Source organism: Artemia franciscana, chromosome 3, assembly GCF_032884065.1.
Source record: "Artemia franciscana chromosome 3, ASM3288406v1, whole genome shotgun sequence".
In the NCBI taxonomy this organism is placed as follows: domain Eukaryota; kingdom Metazoa; phylum Arthropoda; class Branchiopoda; order Anostraca; family Artemiidae; genus Artemia; species Artemia franciscana.
The window spans coordinates 46,259,596-46,279,807 of record NC_088865.1 but is presented as its reverse complement, the minus strand read 5'-3'; the positions used below and the strand labels follow the sequence as shown (position 1 = coordinate 46,279,807).

General features: G+C 34.8%; 1 long non-coding RNA gene across 10 annotated transcripts in view; it reads left to right on the top strand.

Moving 5' to 3' along the window:
- Window positions 1-8,506: 8,506 nt before the first annotated feature.
- Window positions 8,507-20,212, top strand: part of LOC136025326 (uncharacterized) — a 101,772-nt gene continuing 90,066 nt past the window's right edge. For 4 of the 10 annotated variants that reach the window (XR_010617059.1, XR_010617058.1, XR_010617056.1 and 1 more), the window contains exon 1: window positions 8,731-8,841. This is a non-coding gene — a long non-coding RNA (uncharacterized LOC136025326). Of the gene's footprint in view, window positions 8,643-8,730; window positions 8,842-9,463; window positions 9,945-16,773; window positions 18,770-20,212 lie in introns of those variants that run through there. The other 6 variants (XR_010617061.1, XR_010617062.1, XR_010617060.1 and 3 more) reach the window with 4 other exon arrangements.

Here is a 20,212-nt window from a genome sequence, read left to right as displayed (position 1 = left end):
CCAAAAAATAAAATACTCTGAATATTTCGGCCCCACGTCCGGGAGCCTTTCTCAACGGAAAAAAAACAAAAAAGGAGAAAATTATAACAATTTAAGACTATTTTTAAGACATTATAAAAATGCCACGACAACTAAACCAAACATAAACCAACTTTTATCCATTGATTGTGGCAGAGGAAAGTGCCAATATAAACAATTAATTCAGTTTTTCTAAAGTTACAGTCAGTTGCGGGAGTGTTTGTTTTAAAATATTCCCATTTATACATTGATTGTGGCAGAGGAAAGTGCCAATATAAACAATTACTTCAGTTTTTCTAAAGTTACAGTCAGTTGCGGGAGTGTTTGTTTTAAAATATTCCCATTTATACATCGATTGTGGCAAAGGAAAGTGCCAATATAAACAATTACTTCAGTTTTTCTAAAGTTAGTCAGTTACGGGAGTGTTTGTTTTAAAATGTGAGTTTTTGTTTCTTATATATTTGATTGTTTATATTTTTTTATGTTTGGTTTAGTTGTCGTGGCATTTTTATAATGTCTTAAAAATAGTCTTAAATTGTTGTAATTTTCTCCTTTTTTGTTGTTTTTTTTCCGTTGAGAAAGGCTCCCGGACGTGGGGCCGAAATATTCAGAGTATTTTAATTTTTTGGTTAGCTAAAGTGTAGTTTTTATTTTATTTTGTTGTCACTGATTTATAAGAAATTAAACCCGTTTTTCTTCAATTATTTTTTTTTCGTATATGGTAAAGCAGTGTGGTCTAAGAAATTATAGTAGTAGTATATACCCAAGAACCTTTGTTGGGAAGAACATACAGTTTGTATCTTAAATGTGTATTATATTTAGGGCCTTTTCTGACAAATCGATTGTGTATCAACATAAAATGCGATTTGAAATAGTAAAATATTTTACTAGTTCCTTTTGTTCCCAATTTACCTGATCAAAATTTTTAGATACGCATTATAACTACTGTGGGGAGTAAAACTACCCCCCGCAAGCCACGTGGAGACGCCTAGAAATTTCTCCAATCTCGACGTTTAGTATTTGTTATTGGGAAGTATACAGACACTGTCGGGGGGCGAGGGATTTTCTATGGGAAATTGTACCTGGTTCAATTTGAAATTACTGTTCGAAATTCTTTTTAATTGTCATGCTTTCTCTTTGCCAAGTCAGTTTTGTAGTGAATATGGTCCGGAAGAATTATCCTGGGGCTATTTTCAATATATTTGGATTTCTAGGAAAAAAACTTACGGAGAGAGAGGACTTCCAAAGTGATAGAGGATATGATTGGAAATTAGTCTTTTTCAAATGAAAGCATACTAAGGAGAATTTTTCAGGCTGAATTTTTCAGTTATTTTATATGTCATTTCATAAACCAGATCTCCTATACTTGGTTACATCTTTTGCTTCGTTTATTTTTTCCATATTTTATCTTTTTTCTCAAAAACTACTGAATAGTGTTGAATTTCACATAAACATTAATTTTTTAGCCGAAGTATGACCCTTGATATCTTATAATTATTTCTGTGTTAAACATCCGTTAGCGTTAGTGTAGGGGCTATAAGGCTATAAATCTTTCACTTTCTTTAAGGCTACAAAATGTTGGCAGCTACAACGAATCCAAGAACCAAAGGTAACTAGGAAGTATAGTCTGTCCAAGATAAGAAAATAAAATACTTTATTTGAGAGTGGACGAAGAATAAACCGTGTATTATATAAAATAGTATCTTGTTTAAAATAAAGTCTTTACTGATTAAATGCTTCTTTTAATTTTTCAATGCCAACGAATACTAGACAGGTATGAGAAAAAAGGATAGGTAGAAATAGAGTTGATCCAATGGAGTGAAAGGATATGAGGATAAAACAATAGTTCCAGAAAGGATAGAATACCCCTTTCCAATAAATATGGTCATTTAAATCCGTTTTATTAAGAATCCCACTAGACATGAAACAAGCAAAAATCTAAATTTCCTATTTGAACGAAAACCATCTAAAAAGTTTAACTACATGTCTTATGCAATGTCCTTCCAAAAATATAATTTATGCATAAATAAAATAAATATATTTTAAAATAAAATATCCATCTTTTGTTCAAAGTACTTACTGTACCAGTGAATCCCAGCCGACGCATAAATTTTCGGGGAAAATACACTTTTACCATTGGTCTTATATTAGCTTATGGAACAAATACCACTTTTTGACGTAGTGGCTAAAGGTGTCACTTTTCTACAGGGTTATTTTTGGTTTAGAATCAGCATGTCATCACCTTATTTTTACCTTATGAAACAAAAACGAGTTTTGTGACGTCAGGTCTTAACGCGCCTGTATTCGACAAATTTTCCCTTTTGTTTGAAATTGCCATGGCCACAAGAAACCTGTTTCTAACATGCCATAAAGTGGCTGTACCCGTTTTCGACAGACCCGGTATCCACTTGATGAATCGTCTCGTAGCCCATCGTCACCTTTTCAGTTTCATTAATTTCCAATCCAACCGACTTTGCCTTCTTAAAATTAATTTTCAAACCTATTCTTCCACTTTGAATTCTCAAAAACCTTTAAAATATTATTAACTTTGCTAAAAATTTTATCTAGGACACTCAAATCATTAGCATGATCTTAGTCTAGGAGAGTTTTTCTTTCTCACTAGAATTAATTTTTTCCCATAGCCTTTGTTGTCCTCCTTAAGAAAAACTCCCTTATGATAATCCATATAAATGGGGCTAAAACATATCTTCTTAACGCCTGATTCGATACAAAATCAGCTGCTAAGCTCATTCCCTACCTCAGTCGCCGGAATATTAATCTAACACATAGCACTAAACTTCTTTAGCGTCTTCATTTATTTGGTTTTTACCCGGCAGTCAAGACAAAACGTATACTGAGACGGAGTACAAAATAGATTAAGCGATAAAAATGAAAACAAGTAAAAAAGACATCATAACGTTTACCACTACAAATAATAAAGAATATCTGTAAAACACGGAACAACTGGTACATACATACAACTTTAAACATCACTCTGTCAGAAGGGAATGCCATGGATGAAAACCGATTTTTCCGTTATGACACAAAATTCGTTTTGATAGAGGTATTGCTGGGTCAGCTATTTTATATTTGCTGATTAATGCTGAATTTCTGGTTTACCGGAGTAAATTTAGTAAATATTTTGCCAATTTGAAATATACTGAACGAAGTCTACGCTTTTATGTTTGTGAGAAAATCTTCCAAAATGTTGTTGTGTATGGTAAGTGTTGTAGTATTGTTGAATTATACAGCATAGCGAGGATTATTCGGTTGACCCGTTTTTTACTTCGGGCAACTGAAGCATAAGACGCACAAATTTTTATTTCAAGATAGGATATCAGTGCCAATTGGGTTTGCTTTGGGTAAGGCCCAATTGACAGACCATGATACACGAGTTTTTCTACTGGCTTTCCTATACAACGTCCCAGCTGGACTGACGTGGTTAAGCCCGATTTACCTCAATTAAATAGAAGAACCTCAAATTTTTCAGAGCTAAGTTCCAGCTCCAATTTAGTATATTCACTCTCAAGTATACTGAAGTTTTCTTCAATACGCTGTATTGACCTGTTATGAATGAGGATATCACTTATATAATGGACAAGTGTCACATTTGTTGCTAACTGTATGCTTGAGGTTATACATTCTGATTGATCTTCTAAGACACCGTTGTTAAAAAGAGAAAGCGAAGTGATGGAACCTTGACGCTAACCCTTATAAAAAGAAATAAAACTATTCAGATTATTCGGTAGGCTACTTAGACAAGAAAGTCTATTTCGTAGAGCAAATGTTAGATCAGATGAATTGAAAAATTGTAACCTAAATGGATTCGTAATTTTAATGCGGACTTTTAGCCTCAAATACAGATTTTTCAAAGTGTAAATGCCCAAAAGTCAAACACTGAATGTTAGATTTTCTGTATCTTAGGCAGCACAATAGCGCAGCCTAAGTAAAGAATATTGTTGGCACAATGTATTTTTTATTTTTTTTGTCTTAGACCAGGGCACTTTGTATCGAAAGAGTTGTTGTTTCAAAAAAGGCTCATTCGATTGAAAATTGAAAGGGCTAGTGCCCTCTATAATAGTCGAAAGTGATTGGAGGGCAGCTAACCCACCTCCCACACCCAACAATTCCCCAAACACTTTCGACCAAAATTGTGATACAGCTGTTTAGGCAACGAAGTTGAAAGGTCAAGAAATTATGTCTTTGAACATGACAACCACCCCCCGACACACACACACACAGCCCTCAGGGTAAAGGTTGTAAGTTACGCCCTGGGGGCTTATAAGGTTTGTAGAGAAAGCGTTATCGTAGAAACTTCAAACAGGGCTCAATCGATTGGAAATTGAGAGGATTAGTGCCCTTTTTATTAATCAAAACTGATCGGAGGAAAAATGTCTCTCCCTCCCGACGCCCATAATTTACTTAAACCCTTCCAATCAAAATCTTGAAATAGCAATTTTGGTCGACGTATTTGAAAGGTCCAGAAATTATGTCTTTAAGGATGACAACCCCACCCCCAGCCTTCAGGGAAAGTGTTGTAAGCTATATCTTGGGGAGCATTTAAGAGTTTTTAATGAAAACGTGGTCATATAAAATTGGATTGGGTCTCATTGGATTTGCAATCAGAAACTCTAGTGCCCTTTTTAAGAATCAAAGTGATTGTACAGCAGCTACCACCATCCCCAACACCCCCACCCATACAAACGCCATATTGTTACAAAATTCATCTAATATAAATTCTGAGATTGTCATTTTATTTAAAACTGTCTAAATATTACATAACAACCCTTTTGAAGTTGACACAAATCCCAAGAGCAATGGAGGAATGGGTATAAATTATATTCCTGGGGTATTTAAGGCTCTTATGGAAGGGATGGCTATTTAAACTTTAGAGGTGGCTCATTTTGTTGAAATTTTAAGTTCTAGTTCCCTTTTAGGAGTCAATAGTGATGGAGGTCACCCCCCCCCAACTACCCTTCTACTCAAGAAATGTATCTGATTGAAATTTTACGATGCCAGTTTTTTTTTTAAATAGTCCAAAGAACATATAATAATGCCTTCAGGGTGGTATAACCCAACAGATCACTGGGGCGAGGGCTTAAGTTATGCCCTAGGGGCATGTAAGGAGATGGGTCTCTTTTGATTTTAAATTTAAGAGTCAGAGTAATTTGATAGAAACCACCCCCCCCCCCACGCATATAATTTTCCATTGCAAACATACAAGCAAAGTTTTGAGACGTGAATTTTTTTCAGTAGTGTTAAATAGTTCTATAATTATGTGTTTGGGAATGTCTCCCCAACACCTCAGGGCAAGGGCTGCAAGCTATGCAATTCGTTCATTGTTTACATATAGTATATGTTATTGAGGAGAGGTAGGCAGCTTTGACTTCTAATTTTTCCAAAATATGAAGACATTAAGATGAGCCTTTCAGAGAATGTTGAGGGGAGTCTTGAACAAAATCATGACATGTTGTGTATATGGGTTGTCAAAAGGGTCTAACTCAGGAATGATTGAGTATATTAATTTGGAATTTTCAGCAAATGATAAGGGAGATGATCAATTGACCAAAAAGGCAATATTTGCACGCTACTACTACTACAACTACTGCTGTTTCTATTGCTACCACAAGCACTACTACTACTACCACTACTGTCACTAAAACTGCTACTTTTGTAGCAATTACTGCTATGGCTGAGGATATTGAAAAAAATATCTAAGGAAACGTTGAGGGGAAAGATGAACTAAATCAAAACATACTATGTGTATACATATTACTGATACGGGCGCATAAGAAATATTTTTCAAACGGCTCAGTTTGACAGAATACTGAGGGAGAGTTTGAACTTATTCAAAACATACTATGCACAGGTAGATTGTCAAAAGGGCGTATATCAACAATTAATTTGGGTATTAAGTTGAAGTTTTCGGAGAATACCTAAAGGGGGAGATCAATTGACAAAAGGGTAATGTATGTACGTTACTACTAACTGTTATACCAGTGCAACGCTTCCTAATCTTACTACTGCTACTAAACTACTCCAACTACTTCACTTGCAGAAACCTGTGATGCTTAAAGTATTAAGGTAAAAAGGGTGTCAAAAGCGCAAATCAACAAATTTTTTGGAACGGCTTAACGTGTCAAGGTGAAACTTCCGGGGCATCATAAAAGCGATGTTCAACTGACCAAAGGGCATGCACATTCTATTACCTCTATTGAACTACAAGGAGTATATGAACATACAAGTTATCAAAAAATCAAATCGACAATATCATAGCAATGGCTAATTGTATTAACTTGAGCAGTTCTACTACTGTTATGACTGTTATTACAGCTATATCTTAGGGTATAAAGATGACATTCTTAGAGAATATTTTTAAAAATTACTATTTTACGGATGGCATCCTGCCATCCGCATCCAGGTTGTTAAAAATGCCTATCAGCAATATTATAGGAACGGTTTTGTGTGTGAAATTAAAACTTCCAACACTTGTTGTGGGGCATGCTTAACAAACCAAAAGACGATACTTGCACCATAACACTACTGCTTCTACTCCTACAACTACTTCTACTGCTGCTATTATTATTACTGCTACTACTACTGCTGCTGCTATTGCCAAGACTGCTACTATTAACGCTACTCCTACTGCTACAATTATAACTACTGGCGCTACTACTACTACTAATAAACTTAAGGGTGTTAAGGCAAAAATTTTGGATAATATTGTAACTCTATGTACATAAATTTAAATACATAATACCCACATATGTTGTCAAGATGACTTATCAACAATGCTACAGGACCGGTTGATGATATTAAGTTGAAAAAATTTTACCATATGTTTAAGGGGATTTCGAAAATAAAGTGTCCTGTGCATACTTCTACTTATATAACTACTGATACTAAAACTATTGCTACTGCACAAGCTAAGAGTATTGAGGTGAGGCTTCCAAGGAATATTTAGACGGATGCTGAACTTTGTTGAAATGAACTATGATCATATAGATTGTCAAAAGGGTGACAAAGCAATCAACAATGAAAACTTATATATTAAGTTAGATCTTTCGGATTAAGTTGTGACAGATTTTGAACTGGCCAGAAGACACTTTGTGTATACTTTTGATTTTATTTCTAGGGTTACTGTAACTAATGATATTAAGGGCATTAAGTTGAATCGTTTAGGGGAAGCTTCAATTAAACTAAAAAGCTATACGCATGCAAGCATTAAAAGGGCAGAAAAGCAATATCATAATCAGCGCTGCTCCATCATAGCAAATAATATAATCGATATTTCAAAGGAGCTAATTCGATTGGAAATTCAAAGTTCTAGCACCCTTTTTAAGAGTCAAAAGTGAATGGAAGGAAAGCAGCCCCTCTCTTTAGCTCATAATTTTCCTAACACTTTCAATTAAAATTTAAAATAGTCATTTTTTCAGCTTAGCTGAACGGTGTTGTAACTGCATCTCTAAGAATATTGCCAAGGCCGATTCTCCACAGTTACCCAATTTGCGCATTATGTTTAAAAACTATATGTTACCTTAAGATTAAATAAAAAAGAACTGCGTGTATGCTAATTGCCACTAAGATCTCTCAGCAGTATGCCAAAAATGACTCAGGGTATTATGTTCAAACTTTTGGGGCTACTTCAATTACTACTTCCGCTCTTAAGACTTAACTAAATCGAAAGAGCGTAAGTGTATTCAAGCTATCAAAGAGCTGAAATAGTTTTATTTGCGAATACTAATAAGTTTTTTTTTTCAGGTCAACTAGAGAACGTATAAAGCTTTATTGAACGCTACTATCTGTGCATAGATTTTAAAATGGTGCATGCTGTTAAAAATTGTTGAAAATTTTCTCCGGCATAGAAATAGTAGATCAAACTCTAAATTCTTAGAAAAGAAACAGACAATATTTAAATTATTATTCTCTTTTTCTATGAAAATACTATATCAATATGGAGCGAACAGAAATTAAATAAAAAAAACTTTTCCACAAAAATAAGTTTTTCAAAGAAAGGTAAGGAACGTCATTAAAACAAAAATTAGTAAAAATAAAATCAAACAATCTACCAAGCGTAAAACTATCACAAACAACAGAAATTAAAATAAATAACCGAGTCAAACTCAAAACGAGCTGAAATTAACATGAGTAGTGCTCAGAATTTTTTTTGCCTTCCCATAGCCAGAACATAATTTGCACTTTACTGAATTTTTTTTAATGTTAATGCTTTTATAACTTTAATAAAGCAAATAATATTTATATTTTAAGAAATAAATATCAGCATATGTATATTAAATTGACAATACCCATTCATTTGTAATTTATTTCAGTAAAGTCGTAATTATGTTCTGGCCTTGGGAAGGCAAAAGGGTTTTGAGACCTATACCTATTAATTTTTGCTCATTTTGAGTTTGGCTCATTAATTTATTGTAATTTCTATTGGTTTTTGTTGAATTTTTCTTTGAATAACTTATTTTGTGGAAAAACTTTTTTTTTTAAATTTATACAGTAGAAAGGATAGTACTTGGTTCTGGTACTTAATTACAACTTTAACCGAGCACTTTGTGCTAATTCTTGAATACTTTTATGGTGGACTGGCTCAGCACTCGTACAATCTCTAGTCGGTAGCGTTATTTATTATTATTTTTTTGTTTTCAGTGATTGCTGCACTGAAAGAAGCCAAGTAAAGTGTTTACAGTCGTCATTTGGCTTATTTTTGTCTCTTAGCAACTATGCTAAACCAAGAGCTGGAACTGGAAAAAGCTAAGAATATGAAGGGTTGGATGTGGCCTATTTAGGGAGGCTTGAATCTACTATTAAAGAGTACTACTGAAAAGAGCATTGACTGTGGGGTCATATATGGGATATATTTTTTTTTTTAACGTTAAAGATTACCCATTGGTCTATCTCAGAATAATGACTAGAAAAACATCCAGTTAATTGATGAAATGATCAGTCTTTCTGAGTCCAATAATGGGTAGGCTATCAAGCAGACAGCTTAACCTTGAACAGACAAGTAGTAGTCTAGCTGGTAAAATTCTAGTTGATTGACTTTTGGCTACCTCAGTAAGGGGTTAGGTTAGGAAAATGAAACTTTCAGGGATGAGTCTAAGGGCTAAAGTATGTCCCGGGGACGTATTTTGAAGTACCCACCTCCACTCTTTCTCACTCTAGAGGGCCCTGACCTTTGATGACCTTTAAAAATATGTGTGTTATAAGAGTGAAACCTTGCAAAATACATCTTCTGCTTAACAAAATTGTTTTCAGTTTCACGACTTTGCTCAATCCCAATTTATAAGGTTTCAAAGGTATGCAAATACATTTCCTAAATTTAAAAAAAACAACAACATTGATATGGCTCAGAATTCTACTCAAACAACAGGAATCGCATTTTCATAACTAAAGGCAGAGAAAAGGCAACTGATAACTGAAAATTAAGGTAAAATGTTGTTTTTTCAAAATTTCAATAGGTATAGACCTGTCGTGTAGGTGAATTGGTAAAATTCTATTTAATTGACTTTGCTATCTCCAAAACAGTTTAGGTTAGGAAAATGAAACTCTCAGGGATGTGTCTACAGGCTAAAGTATGTCCTGGAAAGGCATTTTAAAGTGCCCACCCCCACTCCTTCTCTCTCTAGAGGGCCCTGAAATTTGCCTACATGACAGGTCTATACCTATTGAAATTTTGACAAAACAACATTTTACCTTAATTTTTGGTTACTAGTTGCTTTTTCTCTGCCTTTAGTTCTGAAAATGCAATTCCTGTTATTTGAGTAGAATTTTGAGCCATATCAATGTTTTTTTTTTCAAAATTTAGGAAATGTATTTGCATATCTTAAAAACCTTATAATATGGAATTGAGCAAAGTTATGAAGCTGAAAACAATTTTGTTGTACTTCAATTAAGCTGAAGACCAATTTTAAAAGGTTTCACTTTTACAACTCACATATTTTAAAAGGTCATCAAAGGTCAGGGCCCTGTAGAGGGGGAAGGATTGGAGGTAATTGCTTCAAAATACCTTCCCAGGACATACTTTAGTCTGTAGTTTCATCCCTGAAAACTAAGTTTTCCTAAACTAAACCCTTTCTGAGATAGCAAGAAGTCAATTAACTATAATTCTACTGGTGAATTTAGCCTGACCTATTGTCCATATACAATGATGCTAGGCTACTTTACATTTGTTAAGCCCAAAGAAGATTTCACTATCTTCCCAAATAATATAGGCATAATTATTGAGGTAACTGTCTTGTCTATGCCCTCCAATTGGTAAAGTTTCAGTTTAGCTAGTTTTCACTATATTATAAGAGGGTTAGCTTAGGAAAACCCTTAGGGATAGCTCTAAAGGCTATATTATGTTTTGGAATGGAATATTGAAGGTCTAGTTTTATTTAGTTTCTTAAAAAACTTTATGAAAATGGCCTTGAGCTCTTTTTGAGTCTTCTGGCTGAAATGGGCCATAGATGGTATTAGTAGTATGTAGCATCTTATAAGCTTTAATCACATCACACCACTTGTAGGGATAAGTGAGAGACAGTATATAGAGCTTCTGAAGACATGATGAGTAAGGGACATCATCAAAGGCCTTTGAGGTATTTTGTTACTCTTGGCTGAACTCATTCAAGAGCTGGAATGTGTCTCCACACACATTCCAGACTGTTTTTTAAACTAGCCTAGACTCTTGTAGAGTTAGCATGATAGCTGGGGACCTGTTAGTGAATGTTCTTTTAAGGACCCCAATCTAATTGGCCTTAGTAGCAGCTGCTTGTGCATAAAGAAGAGAATCCAACTCATTATCAACCAGTACACCAAGGTCTGCTTCTGTGCTGCTGCTGGACATGTCTTTGCAGGATTGATCACAACACTCCATATTGCCCTGGGTAGAGGAGAGAGTGACAAAATTTCACAGGGCTGCCTCCATATATTGTCTAAAGTTGTTGAGCTAATCCATTCAAAAATTCCTATTGATGACCTTCATGTAACACACATTTGCTGCAGTTTTAGATTTTTGATAATAGAGAGAAAAGAGGTAAAACTTTTCTGTTTACTCACTGGGAATCCTGGCATTTTTTGTCTTTGTTGAATATTTTCTAAGTTATTGTAGCTCTTGGGCTGTTAGTTAGCAGGAGTCAACAAGGTATATCCCTTCTATATGTATGACAATTTCCTTCAGTAAATTTCAGGCAGTTATCTACAAAAATAAAAACTCAAAATGGCATCAATAAGGGGCAACTGTGGCACTGTATTTGGGGCTACTCCAGATGCTATTTTTGGTGTCTGGTATTTCCCCATACTGATGGAAGACTTTTTCCTAACCTGGAAATAGAATCATATGTAGCTGGAAGCTGAAATCACAAAGTATTCCAGTTTCATTTTAGAGAACCTGCAGGCTTCCTTCCATTCTATGGCTCAAAGTATAAAGTGATGTGACCTATACAATTTCCATTCTGTTTTCTTCAGATACTGATGGTGATAATTTTCTTTTACGGATGGTTCTGCAACTATATTTGAAAAGGGAATAGTCCTCCTGATCCATAATTAGTCAGATGTGCTTTTATTCAATTTTTAAACAGAAATATGTATTTTTGAGCAACTGCAAAAGGACTTCCTTTGAAGAAGAGTACCCTTGTGGATGCTACAAAGCAATACAAAACAAAAATGCAAGATTTCAAGCACAGCGGTGGTAGTGGTAGTAATAATGGCAATGACAGAGTTCAGGAGATCACTAAGCTTACTTGGGCTGACTCCCTGTAGAGCAAGAAAGTTAGCCTACCAATTGGCAATAACACTAAAGATCAATTTCCCATTGAGATAGGAACTGAATGAGAGAGAAAAAGTGGATATAATAAAAGGGTTCATCAAGTGGAATGCCAGTTTGTCCATCAGAAAACCTAAAATACAAGCTGGGATCATGCTACTGGCCTTAATACTGTTCTAATTATTTCCCTGCTTTGAAATGTTCTGTAGTAGTGTTGCAATTATCATTTTCCTCCTCTTCAAATTTGGAATTGTGATGAAACAGGAGTACCCACAATTGAGCTGGCCCCAAAGGTGATTACTAAAAAGGAAGTAAAACAGGTGGGACAGACCATGTTTACAGAAAGAGAGGAAAACACCACAATGTTATGCTTTTTATCTTCAACTGGTCAGATGATTCCAACATTCTTTGTTTTTGCAAGAGTCAAAGCTCCAGAGAAGATGTGTCAAGGTGGAATTCCAGGATTCATTGGCTCAGCCCATCGCAGTGGATGGATAATCTAGGAAAATTTCCTCTGTTCTATGGTAGTTCTAGTCAGAACATATTTTATCAACAGGCTAAGAACCCAGATTGGAACCTGATTTCATTGATGTGTTCAGCTTGTTGTCTGCTAACCACCAACACATGCAGTGACATAGTAGGCTAAAGTTTCTGTACTAGTAGGCATCTGTATATAATATTTAATATTAAAAGGAGAAACATTTAATTGCCACAAGATATTGAATTTATTTAATATGCATATATGATTTAATATACTATAAGGAGACTAAAGATTTAATTTCAGTTGTATAAATAAAATCGAAAAAGGAAAATTATTTTTATAATAAATACAATTGAATAAGTAAAAGTAGAATAGAGTAATATGTATTTTCATTTCAATCCTGTAGTTACTGGAAAAGAGAATATTTGTAATATAATTCACTTTCAGTGAAGCACCAATGATGCTATAAGCTTTAGATTTGTGAAGTTAGGAAAGAAGGCAGTAGCTAAGTTCTTGTTTGCAGTGAAACTAAATTTGTTGTGACAGTCTTGGAAAGAAATAAGGTTAAACTAAATATTTGATATATAATAATATCAACTGCTGAAAAGCCAAACAGTTCAAAATTTGATTTTAATTTAATTTCATTTTTTTATTTTCAATGTTGTAATAAATACATAAGAAAGAGTTTGTAATAGAGTGCCATTTTCAGTAAAGCACAAATGATGCAGTAGGTCATAGACTTTTACAGTTAGGGAAGGGGGCATTACCCATACTCTTCTTTGAATTGATTTTTGTTTGTTTCAATCTTGAGTTACATACTTTATTAAAGCTTTATTCGTTTTAAGGTATATTTATTCATTTATGCTAATACATTTTGTATGTTTGTTTGCTATGGTTGTTTATTTAGTTTCTGTTCATTTTGGGTTTCATTTATGCTACAATATTAAAATATTTTTGTTTGTTTTAAGCTTGATTTGCATATTCAATTTTAGCTGAACTTGTTTTAAGATTGATTTATTCATTTATGTTAGTACAACAAAAGAATAAAAATGAAAGCAATACAAAACTGGAAGAATAGAACAACAAAAACAGTGCAGGAATAGATAGAAATGTATTTAAGCTACTCCAAACCCATCCAAGTAGTAAGAGTCCAGCATAATGCAGGTTGGATTTTAGTTACTTTTAGCTGTATTGATTAGCAATTATGATTTTCCCCTTCTCTTCTTGACTTGATTAGTTGCGATTCCTTTGTTCTAATTTTTAGGCCTTTCTGTTCTCTTCTGGTTTGAATTGGCATTGAGCATGCCTTGTTTGACATATTGAAAGATATTACAGGTCTTCTTTATCTTTCCATGTCCTTTTTTGGCGACCAGCGTTTAACCCCCCCCCAAGAAAATACACCCTGCAGGAAATACCCTCCCCCCCGAAAATATTACCCCATGCAGCTGGTTGGTCTCGAATCCCTTTGGACTTTAAACAAAATGACTAGAACTCTCAATTTCTGATCTAATGAGCATACTCCAAAGTTTTTTGACCTTGAGGTGGAAATGCAGACAAAGAAGGGGCAATTCGCCTCCTGCATGGAATAAATTCTGCTCATTTTGGGATTTGATGTTATTCTTTACTTTCAAAATAACTGCATGGACCAGAAATATACCCAGAAATCATAAGGGAGTAGATATCAATTTCACATTTTTGATGCATTTTTAAAGTTTCTTTTGTACCCCCCCAAAAAAAAACCTTTGCCGGAAAATACACTTTTGCTGTTTTTTTTTTTTGTCAGAAAACTTTTCATGGAGGGAATTACTGGCACAATTTTAAAAACAGTCAGAAATGAAAATGTGCAGAAAATATTTTTCACCTGAGGTTGTCCGCAAGAAAGTTTTTGGGTGGAATTTTCAGCTAGAGTGGAATTGTATTGGGAAAGTTCTCCTGGAGGGGGGTATTTTTATGGGAAAAGAGCTTTCCATGGTGTAATTTTTCTGTGGGGAAGGAATTTTTCATGGAGAAGAGCTGTCTTTCCCAGTATTATTTGAGAATAATTAATGGACAGAAATTATTACATATACTTTAGTATAGTTTAGTATATAGTATATGCATATTCACTTTCTGTCCTCATTCTTTAAGAGCAACTCTTGAAACAGAATGGCTATTTAATAAGAATAATGAGTTTTTTTTTAATTTCCAATCATTAGTTATGAAACGAGTGTTGGTGGGTGCAGAGTGGGGACAGGGGATGGTACCTGAAACGACCCTGAGGAAGCCAGATTATCAGGCACGATCTGACTAACAATCAGAAATTAAAATTCAGAAAAATAAGTTTTTTTAACTGAAAGTACAGATAAACAATGAAAAAGACAAAAAATTAGTCCATATATGAGTGTGGCTGCACCCCTCTAAATCCCTTGCTGTTTAATTTAAAGGCTCTATTGCTTCAACAAAGCTTTTATTCTAATTTAGTGGCTCTATGTTTGTGAAGTCCTTCTAAAGGATTGAGGAAAAAAAAGCCAAAATTCAGCATAAAGAAAGAGGGACTTAGAAGGGAAAAGCCCCCTCAGATATGGAATTTTTTTTTTTTAAAGTTTTATTGCGGGTTCTTACTTTTAGTTAAAAAATGTGTTTTTCTCTTAAAATATCATTAACTTATTAATTTGATAAAAGTGTTACTGTATTGAATATTACAAATATTTTAATAGCAACTTTGTATTCCAATCCTTTACAAGCAGCTTTTTGAAAATTATAAATAACCTTAGCATGATGAGCAAGGTATTTTGGAGGCGGTATCCTCCTCATGGCTCTAGGCGTTTACCCCCCCCCCCCCCTGCGGAAAATACCCCCCCCCCCCTCCCTTGCGGAAAATAAGGCTTTCCAAATTTGAGAATTTTATTTGAGTTTTTTTTCTGTGGGGGAAGGAATTTCGGTACATGTACATTATGTGCCACTCACTCAAGTTTACGCTGTGTAAAACTCGAGAACAAACCAGTGTATTCATTAGTTTATTTCAGCTTAGAGAAAGACAAAACAAAGACAAGTGACAGAATAGGTGGGAAATATATAAATTGGGCTACCATTCTTACCACATAGTATGCAGAAAAATTGTACTTAACACATTTTGCATGCAGACCCATCATACTTTACGCCTCTCCCTCCCCCTTCTAATGCCCAAATCACCAAACGTGATTTGGTGTCGTGATGAGTAGTTAGTACTAGTAGTACTAGCATTGAAAATTAAAAATATTTTAATAAAAAAGTACAAAATTATTGAAAACATCAATGCCGGCTCAGAACAATTACAGTTTCTGCCAATTTTTCATGTGGAGATGTTCTGGCGGAATTATCTGGGGGCTATTTCCTGCATGTTTTGATTTCTGAGAAAGAATTTCCTTGGATATTTCAGGAGTGATTGAGAAACCGATTAAAGTCTCATTTAAATGAAAAAATGTTAAGGAGAATTTTACAATCTGAATCACCCACAAGCAATTTTGCTGGGAGGGGGATTCTCCGCAAGGATGTAACTATCTGGAAGGAATTTGATGGGGGAAGGTTTAATTTATGTTGGACGAACTTTCACCAAAGGAGATTTCCATATGGGGGAGGGTTGCCTCCTCCATATAGGAAAGGTGTCCCCCTCCTTAATGTGTTGCTCTTTTCACTAAAGTGAAACTGTTTGTCCCAATTTTTTAAGAGCGTTTACTGAAAAACAGGCCTTGTTAATTATAATAGTAAACTTTTTTAAAAGTGTTAACAGCTTTAGCATAAAAAGTAAGGTAATGAGGAGGAGGCAACCCTTCATATAAGGAATAAATCTTTTAAAATTAATTTGCTAATTTTATTTTAATTTTTCACGCGTGGTGAGCCAAATTGAACCTGCATTAGTTAAAAAACGTTTAGAAATTAAATATAGAAAACAAGTTTTCTTAACTGAAAATAAGGAGCAACATTAAAACTTTAAACGAACAGAAATATACTTGCTATGTTGTGGCTCACTTCCAGTTTCTGTATATGAAAAGGGGTTGTCCCCTCCTCGACGCCTCACTCTTTATTCTAAATTTTGTTATTAATATTATGCTAAAGTTGTGACATAGAGTCAAACTTTAGTGTAAAGAGTGAGGAGTTGAGGAGGGATGCAGAATAATTTCTGTTCATTTTAATTTTTAATGTTGTTCCTTACTTTCAGTTCAACAACTTATTTTTTTATTTAATTCAAAAAAGAATAGCCTATTGCCTATTGCTTAAACATAGTATTTGTTATTGGGAAGTTAACAGAAATTTTTTGAGAAGCGAATTTTCTCTTGGGGGATTTTCAGTGATGGGATGTGGGGGATACCTCCTCTTATATACTTCACTCTTTATGCTAAACCAGAAAGTGAAACACAAGGTTCGTTAAATTAGAATAAGATAGTTTTTGAACATTCTAAATAACGTTAGCATGAAGAGCGAGGTATTTTGGAGGCGGTATACTCCCAATATTGTAATAATTTATGTTCGTTCAAGTTTTAATGTTGATCCTTACTTTCAGTTGAAAAAACCTGCTTTTTGTGGTTAATCACTAAAGGTACAAACAATTCTCAGGGGAGAACATTGGAATGCCGCTGATTTCACGCTTGGACGCTGATTTCAACCTAGTGTTAATCAGCTATGCAATTGTGGAATGTGGCGTAAATTATGCAAATAAGATACAAAGTTTCCTTGGGTTCTGACAAAAACTGATGGAACACTTTCGAAAAGAGGTCAAACTCAGCAAAACAGATCATATTTTGCTCTTGTTTGACAATCACAAAATCCATATCTCAGTATGTGTAGTTTTCTTGTGCCAAGATAATGACATCCACCCCCTAGCCTTTCTTTCCAATGTCTCCAGTACCTTGATGCTTCAGTGTATGCACCATTGAAACCTGCCATCAGAGAGTTGTTTGACAATTAGATAAAGTAACAGCCTGGTCAAAGAACTTCAATACATGAAATAGCAAAATTATGCAAGCATCACATTCTGGAAAAGCTGAATCCTCAAAAAGATCACAGATGGTTTCAAAAAAGCAGGCTTTTGGCCTTTAAATCTGAATGTTTTCACAGAAGCCAATTTTCTGCCAGATGAAATGACAAACTGTCCAGATCCAGTTTAACAGAATGTCCCAGATCATTCCAATATGGATAATCCTTACCCTGGTTCAGTTGGAGCTTCATCTCCTGTCTTGATGGATTAAAAACAGTTAACACCAACACCCTGACTTCTAAAATGATCAGACCATATCCAAAGGCAAAAATGCAAGTAGATCCACACAAAACTGCAGGAAAGGCAAAAGTAGAATTCTGAAAGAAATGCTAGTAAAAAGAGCAGTAGAAGCAGAGACTGAGTTAAGGCTTGCTAAGAAAAAGAAAAAGTTGAAGGTTTCATTCTTTGCTGACAAAACTAATGATAACATTTTTGGACATAGATAGGCAGAAGTATGAGTGAGCTTGAGACTGATGAATAGTTTTCCTGTGGAAATTTTGTATTTGTAAAATTTATGGTGAGAAAGAAGCGAAACTCTGCTGTAAGTGGCAGAGTAGTAGAATTAATTTACTTGCTTAATTCTGGTGGGAAGTTCATCTTCTCTGGATGTCGAGATTGTGCAGAAACTGACTTTCAAGACATTATCATGAAGTTTCCTATGCTGGTTTCAGCAAGGAGGAACTGAACAAACAATCAAAGCTGTTGTATTTGGCTGTGATTTGGCCCAATTTTCCATAAAATAAATTAAATGTTACATTTAACTTGTATATTATCTAAATTAAACGTTAATATTATCTCAATATGTTATTACCAGCATTAAGTAATGAATGTCTAGAAATGCCCCATGTTTGTTGAAAGTCATCTCATGATTGGGATGACTATCAGACACTTGACACCAGCCTATCGATTTGTTTATATGTGGTATCTGCTCGACCAACAAGTTTCAAGTTACCTGCATATAGACTTACTTTATTATTAATTATTCTAGGCACATCAATTGAATTGGGTAGGTCCTTAGACCAGGCATTAGGGCACTCTGCTTCCAACTTCAGCCAACTCAGAGAAGAATATCTTTTCTTCCTTATCAAATATTTTAATAATCTGTTTTTGATTTCTTTAAAATCTGCATCACCTACTCAATTACATCCTCATTCACTCCTTTGGCTTGATAATTATGTGGCTTTTTTTAGGGTTGACCTTGGCAAAAACTTTCGCCAAGTCCAGTTGTATAATGTCAACTGGAAACCCTGGTGTAGAAGGTGGTTGACACATGCATACAAATAGAGTTATTTTGTTTCAACTAATCAATCAGCTCTAAAGTCAGAATGAAAATAGTTTAGGGATTGTCAAGTATTTCAGGATTGCTGTGTTAACAATCCTTTTTAGTAGCTTTGCAACTGCAGAAGAAATACTGATTTGCTTCTAATTTCTTTGTGTGTTTCTTTCTGCAACCCTTATGTATTGAGTTATGTAGGTTGATCAGCAATCTTGGGGGGATTTTTCATTGGTGGATGTAAAAAAGGTGAGTATGTGGCCTTGATTTTTCAGCATGCAGATCTTTATGAACCCTATGGGGTAAACCATCAAAAACCACCAACATAATTTGGTTCATCTTTTTCAGACAAATCTCTAAGTTCACCCCACTGAATGCAATGGGGGATATAGGACAATATCATATGAAGGGCGTGGGGGTCTGGGAGGAGGGCATCATCAGCTGGCTTTAAAGCAAATGTAGACTGCTTATTTAGAGCATTAGCAGATTCCTTTGAGTCACCTATCAATTAGTTATTCTCTTCAGCTTGTGTGACAGAATGTTAGCCAGTTTTATAAGCCAAGGTTTAATTCCAAAAGCATGCTGTATTTTACTGGATTGCTCTTACAACAGCCCCCTCATATTAATCAAATAGCTTCCTTGATAGACCCCAGACTTGACTTTATGCCTTTTTTCTAACATTCCTTATGTTGTACATTCTGCTTGTCTAACCTCAAGAACTTTTTCTTTTTATTTGTTGCTCTCTTTAACCCTTTCCTTATGAAGAGTCTTGAGCTTTGAGCTGTCCTTCCCTTCTGTTCGAGGATTCATCAACACCACTTTCATTAATTAAGGACCAGTCCTACTTTGCCAAATCTTGCTTCATCAGATGATAATTTCTGTACACATGTGTACTAAATGCTGATAGTCCTGGCTGGAGTCTAACTGAGAATTTTATGGCAATATGATCACTTGCACCAATTGGATGCATGGGGATCACTTCTAGTTTTGCTTCTTGGTCGTCTACTAACATCAAGCACCAATGAACTCTTACTGTCCTTGTGCCTAGGGGAAATTAACTGCTTGATACAATGAATGTTTATCTAAAAAATCAAGAAAAGGTCTAGCAGATTCCTGTCAAGAATAGCTAGAACCCACCCACTGTTCAGAAGTTAGTTTAAAATCTCAAGGTACAAGTAGGCTTCCTGTCAGTGCTTTTAGTTTAACTTGGGCTTTGATAAACCTTGCCAATTTAAACTGGGCTGCCAGATAGGTCTACCAATATCCACATTTGTTAGGTTTTTATAGATTTTTTCAGTGAAAAAATACAGTAGTAGTGATAAGAATTATTTATAACTGTGTATCTGGCTAAGCTAGGAAAATTGTAGGCCTAGAGATCTAGAGACTTAGAAGTTGGCAGAGACAAAAGCAGACGTGAATGCAAAGAATTCTGCTTAGACTATTAAATAACAAAATCTTTTTTTCAAATGAAAGTAATGAACAGTTTCTAACTTAAAGTGCCTGGAAATTGTATTATTCTCAAGAGGCCTACCACACCCCCTAACCACCCTCCTTTCAACTATTTTTGGTAAAGATCGGCAAGCTTAGAATGAAAGCATTTTACTATGCCATCCATTTGGCAATTGGAGCTTTCCCAGCCTTTACCAAAAACGTTTTTTAGTCAAGTGAATCGAACTAAGTTCATTCGTTCTA